This window comes from Apium graveolens, chromosome 5, assembly GCF_009905375.1.
Source record: "Apium graveolens cultivar Ventura chromosome 5, ASM990537v1, whole genome shotgun sequence".
Taxonomy (NCBI): Eukaryota; Viridiplantae; Streptophyta; class Magnoliopsida; order Apiales; family Apiaceae; genus Apium; species Apium graveolens.
Window position 1 is genome coordinate 314,123,176 of NC_133651.1, and position 13,252 is coordinate 314,136,427.

The following is a 13,252-nucleotide window of genomic DNA, read 5'->3' on the forward strand; positions in this document are numbered from 1 at the left end:
TTGATCCAGAAATAATGTTCCACCGATTGAATATCGACCCCAAGCATAAGGGAGTTCGACAAAAGCGAAGGGCCGTAAGCGGAGAGAGAGCAATAGCCCTAGCAGAGGAAGTAGAGAGGCTCCTACACATCGGACTAATTCGGGAATCTTTCTACCCAGAATGGCTAGCAAACCCGGTGTTGGTAAAAAAGCCCAACGACAAATGGAGAACGTGCGTGGACTTCACCGACCTGAATAAAGCATGCCCGAAAGATAGTTTTCCCCTACCAAGAATTGATCAGTTGGTCGACGCCACGGCAGGACATGCCCTGCTCAGCTTCATGGATGCATACTCCGGGTCTAACCAGATCCTTATGTATGAGCCTGACCAGGAGCACACCTCTTTCATCATTGATAGAGGGCTCTACTGCTATATCGGAATGCCATTTGGTCTGATCAACGCCGGTGCCACTTACCAAAGGTTGGTAAACAAAATGTTCAAAAAGCAGATTGGAAAGTCTATAGAAGTGTATGTGGATTACATGCTCGTGAAGTTGAAAAGGGTGGAAGATCACATCGTTGACTTAACTGAAATGTTCCATATCCTGAGAAAATATAGGATGAAACTAAACCCGCAGAAGTGCGTGTTCGGCGTAGAGTCGGGGAAATTCTTGGGATTCATGGTCAACCACCGGGGGATTGAGGCTAACCCGGCAAAAATAAAAGCTCTGCTAGACATGAAATCTCCCACCAGCGTCAAACAGGTACAGAGTCTAACAGCAAGGATCGCGGCCCTAAATCGATTTGTGTCGAAGTCGTCGGATAGGTGCAAAGAATTCTTCAAAGCAATCAAAGGGAGAGGGAAGGATTTTCTGTGGACCCCTGACTGTGAAGAAGCTTTTCTGAAAATCAAAGAACAACTGGGAAATCCCCCGATGTTAGCCAAGCCAGAAGACAGAGAAACATAAATTCTGTATTTGGCGGTGTCTGAATATTCCGTCAGTGCCGTCTTGGTAAAGGAAGAAGCAAGCCACCAGTGGCCTGTATACTATGTAAGCAAAAGGTTGTTGGACGCGGAAACCAGGTATACCAACATGGAAAAACTAGTGTACGCTCTTATTCTTGCGGCACGAAAGCTAAGACCGTATTTTCAAGCTCACTGAATAGAAGTTCGCACCGCTTATCCGCTCCGGCATATTTTACATAAACCCGAATCGTCGGGGAGAATGTTAAAATGGGCCGTAGAGCTAGGGCAATTCGATTTGGAATATTATCCACGCACGGAAATCAAAGGACAAGCGCTGACCGATTTCGTACTCGAGTTCAATGAAGAAGTTGATGATAAGGCCATAGTGCTGGCAGAACCAACCTCGCAAGAAAGTCATCAGGACGAAAAGAAGCAGGAACTCCCCCACCCTTGGTGGATATTACATGTGGACGGGGCCGTAAACAATAACGGGTCAGGTACCGGGATAGTCTTGATCAATCCGGAAGGGCACCGCTTGATGAGTGCTATCCATTTCAAGTTTTATGCTACCAACAATGATGCTGAGTATGAAGCCTTGATCAACGGTCTGAAATTAGCTCTGGAGGTAGGGGCCGTGAATTTGATAGTTCGGAGTGACTCTGAATTAGTTGTGAATCAGGTCAACGGAGGATTCCAAGCCCGGGGACCCAAGACAGAGTTATATATGAGATGTGCAAAACGCCTACTGGGAAAATTTTTAAGTGCCAGACTGGAAAGTGTTCCATGAGAAGAGAATAGTAGTACGGATGCTTTGGCCAAGATGGGTTCGTAGATGGACAACGTTCAACTTGGATAAATCCCTTTGGGAATCCAGGAAGTTCCAAGTATCCCGGAGGTGGAGGTGTTTCAAACGCAAAAAATCCCACAAGAAAGCTGGATGACCCCCATCCATAACTATATTCAGACAGGGGCTGTACCAGAAGATAAACTGCAGGCTCGACGCCTTCGGTACCAAGCTGCGAAGTATGTAGAATATGACGGGGTACTATACAAGAGAGGATTTAACCAGCCACTATTATGTTGTGTGGATATGGAAGAAGGAAATTATATTCTCAGAGAGGTGCACGAAGGGATATGTGGCAATCACTCGGGAGGTGGTTCCTTGGCATTAAAAGTGCTCAGACAAGGGTACTACTAGCCGACTATGAGGGAAGATGCTTTCAATTTTGTCCGGGCTTGTGATCGTTGCCAGCGGTTCGCCAACTATTCCAACACCCCGACATCCACCATTACCTCATTGACAAGCCCCTGGCCTTTTGCCATGTGGGGGATTGATCTCATTGGAGAGTTACCCAAAGCAAAGGGGGAGTGAAATACGCCGTGGTAGCTGTGGACTACTTCACCAAATGGGCAGAAGCTATGCCACTAGCCACGATCATGGCAAAGAAGATAAGGGACTTCGTGTTCAATTCCATAGTAGACAGGTTTGGTATTCCCTATAAGCTCATTTCAGACAATGGAAAACAATTTGATAGTAAAGAGTTAAGGAAACTCTGTGAAGACTTAAAGATTAAAAAAGACTTCGCCGCGGTTTATCATCCGCAGAGTAATGGTCAGACAGAAGCCATAAAGAAAATCATAAAACATACCTTGAAGGCAAAGTTAGAAGAGAAGAAAGGGGATTGGCCAGAAGAAATGCCCATGGTCCTTTGGTCCTACAACACGACACCTAGGTCGACCACAGGTGAAACCCCTTTCCTGCTGACCTACGGGTATGAGGCCATGGTTCCCGTAGAGGTAGGAGCAGGATCTCTACGAAGAGATGCGTTCGTCAAGGAAGATGCAGAAGTTAACCAGAGACTCCACTTGGATCTGTTAGATGAAGCCTGGGCAAACGCTCAATTGAAGCTCGCAGCGTACCAACAGAGGGTCGCAAGGTATTTCAATGAAAAAGTAAAATCCGTACCATTCAAGGTTGGAGATCTCGTGTTGCGAAAGGTCATGCCTAACACTAAGATAGCCCAGCACGGGGTGCTTGGAGCTAATTGGGAAGGACCGTACAAAGTTAAAGCTATACTCTGGAAAGGGACCTATCGCTTAGAAGATCTGGATGGTAAACTTATTCCTCGAGCATGGAATGCAGAACATTTGTGGAAGTATTATCAGTAGGGTGTGGCTGTGTCCCCCTTATTTTCTTGTTTTGATTCTTATGTAATAGGCTAGTAGCAAATAAATTCCTCCTAGCCTAGGGGGGTAGTACATGTGACTGCGAACCTTGGAACTAGCAGACGGAAGAAAATTTTTTCAAATAATTTCCCCATAGAGCATAGTAGCCATGGGACTGGTGTAATATACACACTAGAGCGCATTATCAATAAAAGAGAAAAGTTACTTCAAAAATTACTATATTTGCTTGACATGAAAATTCTCATCTGAAAAACATCAATGACGCGCCCTATAAAGAGGCGCGCCCTATCTGATAGCTCCTGCTTTATAATCAAGACAGACATAGTAGACGAGGATGAAGGAAATAAATGCACACGGCCAGCAAAATAAGACTAAGGCAAAAGCCCCCCAAACAAAGGCGCGCCTTTCGACTAATAAGTCAATTAAAATATTGCAAAGGTACTAATGGAAAGGAAAAAGTACATATTATCTGCAATATGGTGCGCCCTTATATCTGAACACTACGAAGAAAGAAACACAATGACAAACTTTGAGATCACACAAAAATTAATTACACTAAAAATATGTTAAAGGGCGCGCCATATAGTAACATACTCCATGGAAACATATGATTGCCAAGAAAAAAATCAAAGTGCCTTAACAAATTTTTGAGTAAAGATGAAATTAACAACGAGTCATACATGCAAGAATAAAAGAGTAGCAGAAAAACAAGTCATACAACTTTGCACAACATCAAAAGAGGGCTGGCTCCTCATAAGTATTTGAAATTTAAAGCTGTTAATGATCAAGGCGCGCCTTGGGACTAGTCTGTTGGAGAAATAGATTTAAGAGGGATAGTTGGATCAACTTCAGGCGCGTCCTTGGAGACTTCCTCTTGTGGCGCGCCCTCCCCTTCTTCTTCTTCTTCCAACCCAAGTTCTATCCTCCTCGCCTTGATTTCAGCAGCATGCTCCTTTTTAAATTCCACCATTTCAGCAACAGTCTCTTCCCCGAACTTCTCAAAGGAATAATCTGGATCATTGGCCACAAAACCAACTCTATAGAAATGAAAACCACTGGCAAATGCCTCATCAGATATTTCCCTTTTCTCATCAAGCCATCTTAGTTTCTGCTGCTCCTCCAGATACTCAACCCTCAGGTTGGTAGCACCAAGCTCAGTATGGAGAGAGGTGGCCTTTTTGTTGGCAATCTCTAGCTGAGAAGTAAGGTTGGCAACCTCATCCTTAAGAAAAGAAATCTCAGAATCCTTGGCCTTAATGTCCTTAGCATGCAAAAAGTCCTTGTCCCTGAGGGTATTCCTCAGGATATTGTTGTCCCCCTGCAGCCTCTCCAGGCGCACCCCCTCTTCCAGTAGCTTGTCCACCACTCGAGTAGAATGGATAAACAGTTGGCAATATGCCTTTATAGAAGCACGAGCAGCATCCCCCAAGTCCATGGCCTGCCACTGCTCCACTTCCCCATCCGAAACATAAAGAGAACATATGGGGCCGAGAGCATTCAAGGCGACAGAAGAGCCAGAGGGCGCGTCCTCTGCTCTATGCCTCTTAGGCGCGCCCTGCTTTTCTGTAAGGTCAATGATGGGCCTCTTTGGAGCAGGTGCAGTTTGAGGGATGGGGGCAGAAGTTGGAACAGATGCCTGTGCAGCAGGAGCATCCTTCTTTGATTTGGGCCTAGGCTTATCACCAGGGCGCGTCCCAAAAGACCTGGGGATTCTTGGAGGAGCCATTTCTGCACAAGACATAAAGACATATTAGTTAAACATGACAGTCAAATATATTGAACAATGCAATAAATAGAAGCAATTGATAGAGACAACATTGATAAACATGAGTAAAATGCTACGCCTAGAGTAACAGAGCGCGCCTTAAAGGCACAAAAAGATTAAATGAACGAAAGTTTTCTATCCAGTATGGCAATGAAGAGTTAACCAAAAAGAAGTAAGACGCGCCAATAGTGAAAAGGCGCGCCTTTATATTCTACAGTGAATGAACCTGAAGGAACTTGACCTTGTAGGGAGCCATCCTCTGTTTCTTCTTCTTCTTCTTCTTCTTCAGCTTCTTCTTTGCTGTCTAGGTCGATAACACGAGAAACAGGAGCACCCTTCCTAAATTTTAAATATTTGCACTTCGCTCCTACTTGGTTAGAAAGGATTCCTACTCGCATCAAGTTGGTTCGAGTGACTAAGGTTTTTAAGTTCCACCTGTCAGAAGCCACTCTAAGGAGATCTTCAGCTCGTTTTTTGGGCTCGCCTTTAAGGGGTTTTGAAGCTGGCCTGTCTGAAAAAGAATAAGGATGAGAAAAAAAAGAAAAAATGTAAAAATAACACAAGGGAAAAACAAAAGGGCGCGCCCTTACTCGGTGACTTGTTGAATCTTATCCTTATTCTGGGAACGTCATACAAGTAAAAGAAGTTTTCTTTCCAACCTTTCTCATGGCTAAGCTTGCAAGAGGAAAAACTCTTCTTGTTGTGCTGCTTGTCCACCACCAGATAGTAGTACCCATGGTCAGATTTCCTTAGATTGAAAAAATAAGCAACTTCTGCCATTGACGGTTGAGGAAAACCCAAGTCCGTATAGAGGATAAACAGCGCCAGGATAAACTTATAGCTATTGGGAGAAAGTTGAAGTGGGGCCACATCATACAATTCTATCACTTCCCTAAGGTAGGGATGTAAGGGTGCGCCTATACCCAAAGATACTAGCTTGGGGCTGGTCACCATTCTGGGGATTTTAAAGTTCCTCCCATAATTAAAGATATGGGGCCGCATCATGCTCAAAGGGAGCGCCCATATGCCTTCCATATCGTAAAACTCCATGAGCCATCCTAGTTGCTCATCTGAACAGGCTGAAGACAGGCCCACACAGAAAAGCTTCCCATGCTCCTTCCTGAAACGCTTCTTCACAGCTTCAGTGCATGGTTGAAATTCATCCCAGTCAAAATCCAATTCACTATCAGAGACTTCCCAGTGGTGGAAAGGGATTGGAGAAGGTTCAGGAGAGGTGGAGAATTGGAAGGAGTCTTCATCAAAGAAATTTTCTTCATCACGAAGAGGGGACACACTTGCTTCAGGCGCGCCCTCAGGAACGGGAGACGTAGGCGTGCCCTCTGTGTGCTGGGGAGACGGACTTGGGGATACAGTCCTGTAGGATACTTTAGAGGGTCCTGCACCTATGTTGACGCCCCTCTCAATACCCCTATACCTATCAGCATTCAAACTCTCGAACCAATCATCATCGTCCAGTTCTGTCCTATCTGGGATTGGAGATCTATCCTTTTGGACCAACTTCTGCTTGCCTTGCCTACGAGATAAAAGAATATTGTCCGTGAACGAATTATCTGAGGAATCTGCCATCAAGGTACCCTCTTTAGAATCCTGAAGAAGGCGCGCCACCCGGTTCAGAAATTCAGGAGTGTGGTGGGCGTTTGGAGGTTGAGGATCGAAGTAAGTATTTGGGGGCAAATAAATCCCCAAATTGGTGAGAAAATTCTTGAAAGGGTGAAAAGGAGAGGACGCGCCCTCGTCTTCCAGCTGTCAAGAAAACCAAAAGAAATGTTGAGGGCGCGCCCTATACGAAAGAACGAGATACAAAAGTATGAAGGAAAAGGAAGGGATAGGAATAAACTTAAAAGAAGAGAAAAAAGTGAGTCATATACTAAAAAGGGCATGTCCTATTCTATTATAAAATCTATAAAAGACTAGAAGATTAGATGACAATGGCATGGCTAAAAATGAAGGGGACGCGCCTCGTGTCAAGAAAGAGGCGCGCCTTATTATAGGGCGTATACTTCTAATTTTGAGAGTAAATGTTTGGGATTCCCAGAAACATAAAATGGAGAAGGAGATCCAATGATTTTGGATCTAGAACAACTAATCATGCATATACAATATACATACACAGATATATACATCATTTTATGCATATCATCAAGAACAGTGAAGGAAGTTGAAAGGACAATGTAGCATGCAATGTGATCTATGCAATGAAATTCAAAAAAGAAAAAAGCTTTACATACCTTTTCGAATGGAGAAGAGAATGATCGGAAAAAACTGGAGAAATGGTGGCCGAGAGATAGGATTTCGAGCAGAAGAATAGTGCCGCCGGTGGTGGAACTTTGAAAAGGAAAAGGGGGTGAAGTAAGAGAGAAAGTAAAAGTAATAAATGAAAATGACTGACGGTGACTTGTATTTATAGGTGAAAAGGACAGCTGTTAAAACTATCATGTCAGTCACGATTCCCGAAGAATAAGGAAAACCGTTTCAAATTATTTCAAATTTTAAGATGCGCCCTCTTGAAGGCGCGCCTTATAAGGCTGACATCAATCTAGAATGCATGGAAAATAAGAATATTGAGTATATAAAAGCCCTCTGCTATTCAGGGCGCGCCCTGTAAAAAGTGTTGGAAGATTTGTTTATACGGATTTTGATAAGGATGAGAAAAATTCCAATCCCATTTTCAATGACATATGAAATTTGGGGGGGGAGTTGTTATACCCAAAAATTGGTATAAACAATATTCAGATTGAGATTGGTAAAATAGGCAAAATCGAAGGAGAAACACCTAAATCTAGGAAAAGATAAGATTGACTTTCCATAAAAAAGAAGGCACGCCCTAAGAACGCGCCCCATTGATTGAATAACTGATTGACGGTTGTGGTTATCATGCCTTAAAGGCGCGCCTTCCAACAGGTGGAGGAGGCGTGCCCAGTTATCGAGAAGGAGGAGAGAATTTTCTTAATTGAAACTTGTAGTGTAGTGAGCCTTAGGGCGTGCCTTGAGCAAGAAAGGCTCTTTGGACGGGTTGTTTGGACATGATTGCTTTGACAAATTTGCTTGATTTGGACAGAATTGGAGCGAGCCCTAACGTCGAATAGTTTAGGGCGCACCCTATGATATTATATGATAAATTAAGAGACCAAAGGCTGGTGACACAGGGCGGCGCCAACATACAGAAATGTCAGGGCGCGCCCTCAACTTCTACTTGACATATAAATGCAACTTTTATGTGCTGCTTGAATGGATTCTCTGGAAAGACTCAAGGAAGATGGAGAATATTATCACTAACCTATTTGATGCAGGTACTCTATTGAAGAACTCCTTCCTGTAGCATATCTACAGGAAAGGTGGTGTCCGTGGTCAGAGACCTCCAGGGGTATGCCTGGATTGAAGGCCTCCTCCTGTAGTCAATGGGTGTCCTCATTGGGGATGTGGGGTGAAATCTGGTGTGTGCTTTGGGAGCTCTATCTCTGTAGTCAACGGGTGTCCTCGTTGGGAGACTTTGGAGTATCCTACACTTTGCACCCAAAAGCTTGGGATCACTTGTCCTGTAATCTGGTAGGGGCTCCTTATCGGGGGACAAGGATGCGTCCAACATTTGGGGTGAACCACGGCTATACCTGCGTCCACGGACTAGAGAAACAGCTGGTAGCGGAGGGTTATCCTTGGTCAGGGAGATGCCTCATCCGTGAAGTTTTGAAGCCGCAGACGAGCCTTGGGCCTGTGTGGTTGGGCCTCATCGGCGGACATTCCTAAAGCTAGTAGAAGACGGTTTCCAGTGGGTTTCCCATTGGGCCTCGGGATGAGAAATCTAAGCCCATTAGGTTTCTTGTTCCCCAAGAACTATGTGGGCTTGATCCCCTATAAATAGGGGTACGTAGGCACATTGTAAAGGGTCAGAAGCGAGAGCACAAAGGAGCCACCACTAACCCTAAGCAATCTCAGCCCCCAATAATCATCACCACCATACACTGTTCATCTTTTCCGACGAATACTGTTCGTCGGATTCATCGGTTACTGTTCACGTTTCCGACGAAGAACTGCCATCACAGATCTTGTTTCCGGCTACTAACCTCAAGTTTTGTTGTTCCCAAATTCCTCCATCAACAGACTTAATATTTTTCATGCAAGATCGGGTCATCCTTCAGTTAGAAAGCTCAGGCACTTGCCAATATATTTTGCAGTTGATAAAATCAATGAATTCAATTATGAATCTTGTATTTAGCTTAATGTCATACATTGGAAATTTTCAAGTCACAATCTGTAGCTTGTTTTTGAAAGAGATATGTCCTAAGTCCAATCATGTATGAGGATTCAGGAATAACTTTTATATAATCTGTTTTGATTTCATTGATATTAATAAAAGGCTTGTTTTGTTTTTATTGCGGGCTCTATCTATTTAAATATTTAAATAAGATATACCACAGTTTAGAGTAAAGCTTTTTATGGATTGTGATGAGATCATAATAATGAGACCTAAAAGATGATAACTCTAAACTTAAATAGTTCATGTTCGTAGGATTACTAACTGGTAATTAATAATCCACAAAGATCGGTACATACTATGCTTGCTTCATTATGAAGGATGTCTGTTCTCATAGACATTTGTGCGGTGACACTATAGCTAGTATGTATGTGCTTATTATAGAATAAGTTCACTGAACATGACTCACACAGCTGAACAACTGATGGAGTTCACTCACGTGTCAGCAGTTGTTCACATAGTGATAGTTGTACAAGTATCCTTAGACTTGAGATCATCATAGTCATCTTGTGTACACTTAACTATGCTTTGGTTTAGTTCTTAGTCTCAAGGGACAAGTATAAGGGCTCTACTGGGTATATGAATTTGTACACGAAGATAGTGTATATTCAATAAAGGATCTACCCCTTCCAGTGTAGGAAGAGAATGTTCAATGCTGATCCACTTATGTTAGTTCAGGAATCTCTGGCCAGAGTGAACGAAATTAGAAAGGAGTTTCTAATTTACATTAAATAGAACTAAGCATAGTGAATGGGAAAGCAAGTGATTAAATAAGAAAGGCTTGACACAAGTTCCATGCCTTGTATTTAATCGTGACATTGCAGGGTAGAAGGAATTAATTGTACGGTAACTACTCACTGAATAGGTTCTTGGTATTATAAGCAGTGAATTCGTATTATCCGGATAGTCGCGAAATGCTGAGAAGTATCACTCACGATGTAGAATAAATATGATTAATTAATTAATCATATTTAATGAATTAGAGAATTTATATAAATAATGATAAAATAGTTTTATTATTATTTATTTCTACTACCGGCTTAATATTGAACCTACAGGGTTACACCATAAAAGAGAATGATTTAATGGTGGAGAAATTAATTAATAATGCCTGATAATTATTTATTTATGAAATAAATAATTAATTGGAAAATTTAATAATTGATTAAATGAGCTTTAATTGATTATAAATTAATTAAGAAAAGGTTCTTAATATTATTAATTAAGAATTTAATTTTTGGAAATTAAATCAAGTGAAAGAATTATTTCTAAAGAGTTTAGAAAAATGATTAATAATTAAAAGGTGTTTTAATTATTAGTGAGAATAATAAAGGGTTAATAATAATAATATTTTATGGGAAAATTTTCAGCTGAAAATTTTGCCTATAAATATACTATTATAAACCCTATTTTTGCCTCAACCAAAAAGATTTACAAAATCCTAATTCTCTCCATCTCCTCCTCCTTCATTACATCGTTTTCTTGGTGGATACCGGTGGAGTGCTTCACACTTGAGGAGCAGCTGCTAAGGATCTCCATTCATCATTCTTGGATCACTATTAAAGACCTTCATCTTTCCATTAACGTAAAGCTTCTTAAGGTAAACACACTGAACTACGAATTAAATATTATTTTTTCGCATGGATCCTGCGGAGGGTTTCGTTTTTTTTTAAAAAATTAAATTTACGTTTTCGCTGCGTTTATGTACTAAAAACCCTTCAATGGCATCGGAGCTACTTGCGAAAAGTTTTTAATTCGGTAATGTGTTTAACTGTTTTCGATATATGAGCATGTACGTGATTCACCATGATTTGATGTTGATATAATATGCTTATATATGTATGGTTTTGAATATATGATATTTATGTGAGTTGTATAATCATAAGATGATTATGTAATCTGTATATATACTGATATATACATGATTTATGTTTGTTATAATTATGAGAATCATATTAGATACGGATTCTGAATTGGCTGCTGCAGATTTGCTGAAATCTGGGTCTGGTGTCCGATTTACGCAAACGAGTAAATGAGCGTCTGAATAAAACTGATAGCTAAAGCTATCAACGACTCGTCTATAAGGCGTTTGACGTCGTTTACTGCCCGTAAACAATGATTCTTGTTTTTCTGATTTGATTCTGATTTTTCTGATTTTTGTCATATTTTCTTTTTATGATTAGATCATGGATAATATGATATATTAAGATCAGATTATGTGTTTTAACATGCTATTATGTGTTGTATGAGCATGGTGGATGGTTATGGCCTTTCGACCTTAGTGTAATGGTTTTGGTTTTGGTTTTAAATACGACTTGCATGTCGTCAATCTTTGTAATCATAAATCTCGAATGTAACTCGAGTTATTCTTGTAAGTTCATTAGATTAGTTTTACTTTCAATCATGTAATGTAATTGAAGACTCAAGAAGGCTATCCAATGGAGGTGATACAAAGAAGAAGACGAGGCAAATAAGAAGTCTAAACAAAGAAGAAGACTTATGTAATAAGTAGTTGTATTTATTTCCATCACCATATTAGATTGACCTTGATCTTTATCATGAGCTTGATAAAGATCACATAGGATGGGGCCATAACCAAACACATTTACTTTATTGCAATTTACATTTACTTGTTTATTTAATTTTATATATGAGATATATGCCTATGTTTACCAAGCGATGATAGATTTAGGTGAACTTAAATCAATATAAGGCGTGCTCTAGAAAATCTAGAATATGAATCGTTTCTTGCCTTAACAATAAATATTATGAATACGATCATGAGATTCCTGTGTTTATGAAACACGTAATTGAATATGAATTTTCAATATTGAGAGAAAGGATGATTCTGTCAACAACAAATTTCTATCTGTAAGAAAGGGTTATTAAGTGACGCCTCTTGACAATGCTCCACCCGACCTGGGAATCATCTGATTATCAATTTGAAATATTTAATTTAGAAGGAAGAATCTCTTTATAATATGATTATGATTGTAACGTAATATAATCCCTCTAAAATTAAATAATATCAAGTAGTAATTGGCCAATGACACAACGGGCTTGTGTCGGTCATAGCCTTCCAACATGGTAGAAAGTGGTTCTTATTTTTAAATCATTGTCGTTTTGTGCTACAGCCGAGGGCTTTGATTTCGAAATAAGAAATACTTGTCTATTACATAGAGATGTGTACATTGAATTAGAATCTAAAGGTCGGTACGTGCTACAACCGTGGGCCATTGGAGACTGATTCAATTGTACAAAATGTTGGGTTAGACTTGACTTAGAATATTGAGTTTGTCGTGCCACAACCGTGACTCAATTATTCAAGAGGCTAAACTTATATTAGGGAATAACATAAGATGTAATTGACAAGAGTTGTCTGCCTATTGAACATCACATGACGTTTCGTGCCACAACCGAGGTTGTGTGAAAGAATGTAGGATCCCTATTCCCACTAGCATTATGAATGCTTAATTTTCACTTAGGGGGTTGAAAAAATTAGATAAACTAGTGGGAGACACTTATGAATAAAGACCCGATTCATATAGTGTTTTGAAATGAAATTGAATATTTGCTAAGTGTTGTTATGTGTTTATCATTTGCAGATTTACTATATTCGTCATGTCTTCTGCACTATCACTCCGGAGCATACTAGATGCTCACAAGTTGACTGGTCCTAATTTAGCTGTTTGTTTTCACTGTAACAAGTTGGGGCACTGGAAGAGGAACTGCAAAGTTTACCTTGCAGAATTGAAGAAGAAGAAGGGTAGTAAGACTACCGCTTCTGATTCAGGCATGTTCATGATCGAAGTTAATATGTCACTAGGTCAAATTTCTACTTGGGTATTAGATACCGCCTGTGGTTCTCATATTTGCAATTCGTTGCAAGGACTAAAGGGAAGTAGGACTCTTGAAAAAGATGAGGTGATTCTACGTATGGGCAATGGAGCAAGGGTTGCGGCCATATCTATAGGATCATTTAGTTTACATATGCCTACGGGAAAGACTATTATTGTGAATAATTATTAATACGTTCCCTCTATTGTGAGGAATATTGTTTCAATTCCTATGTTGGATGTGG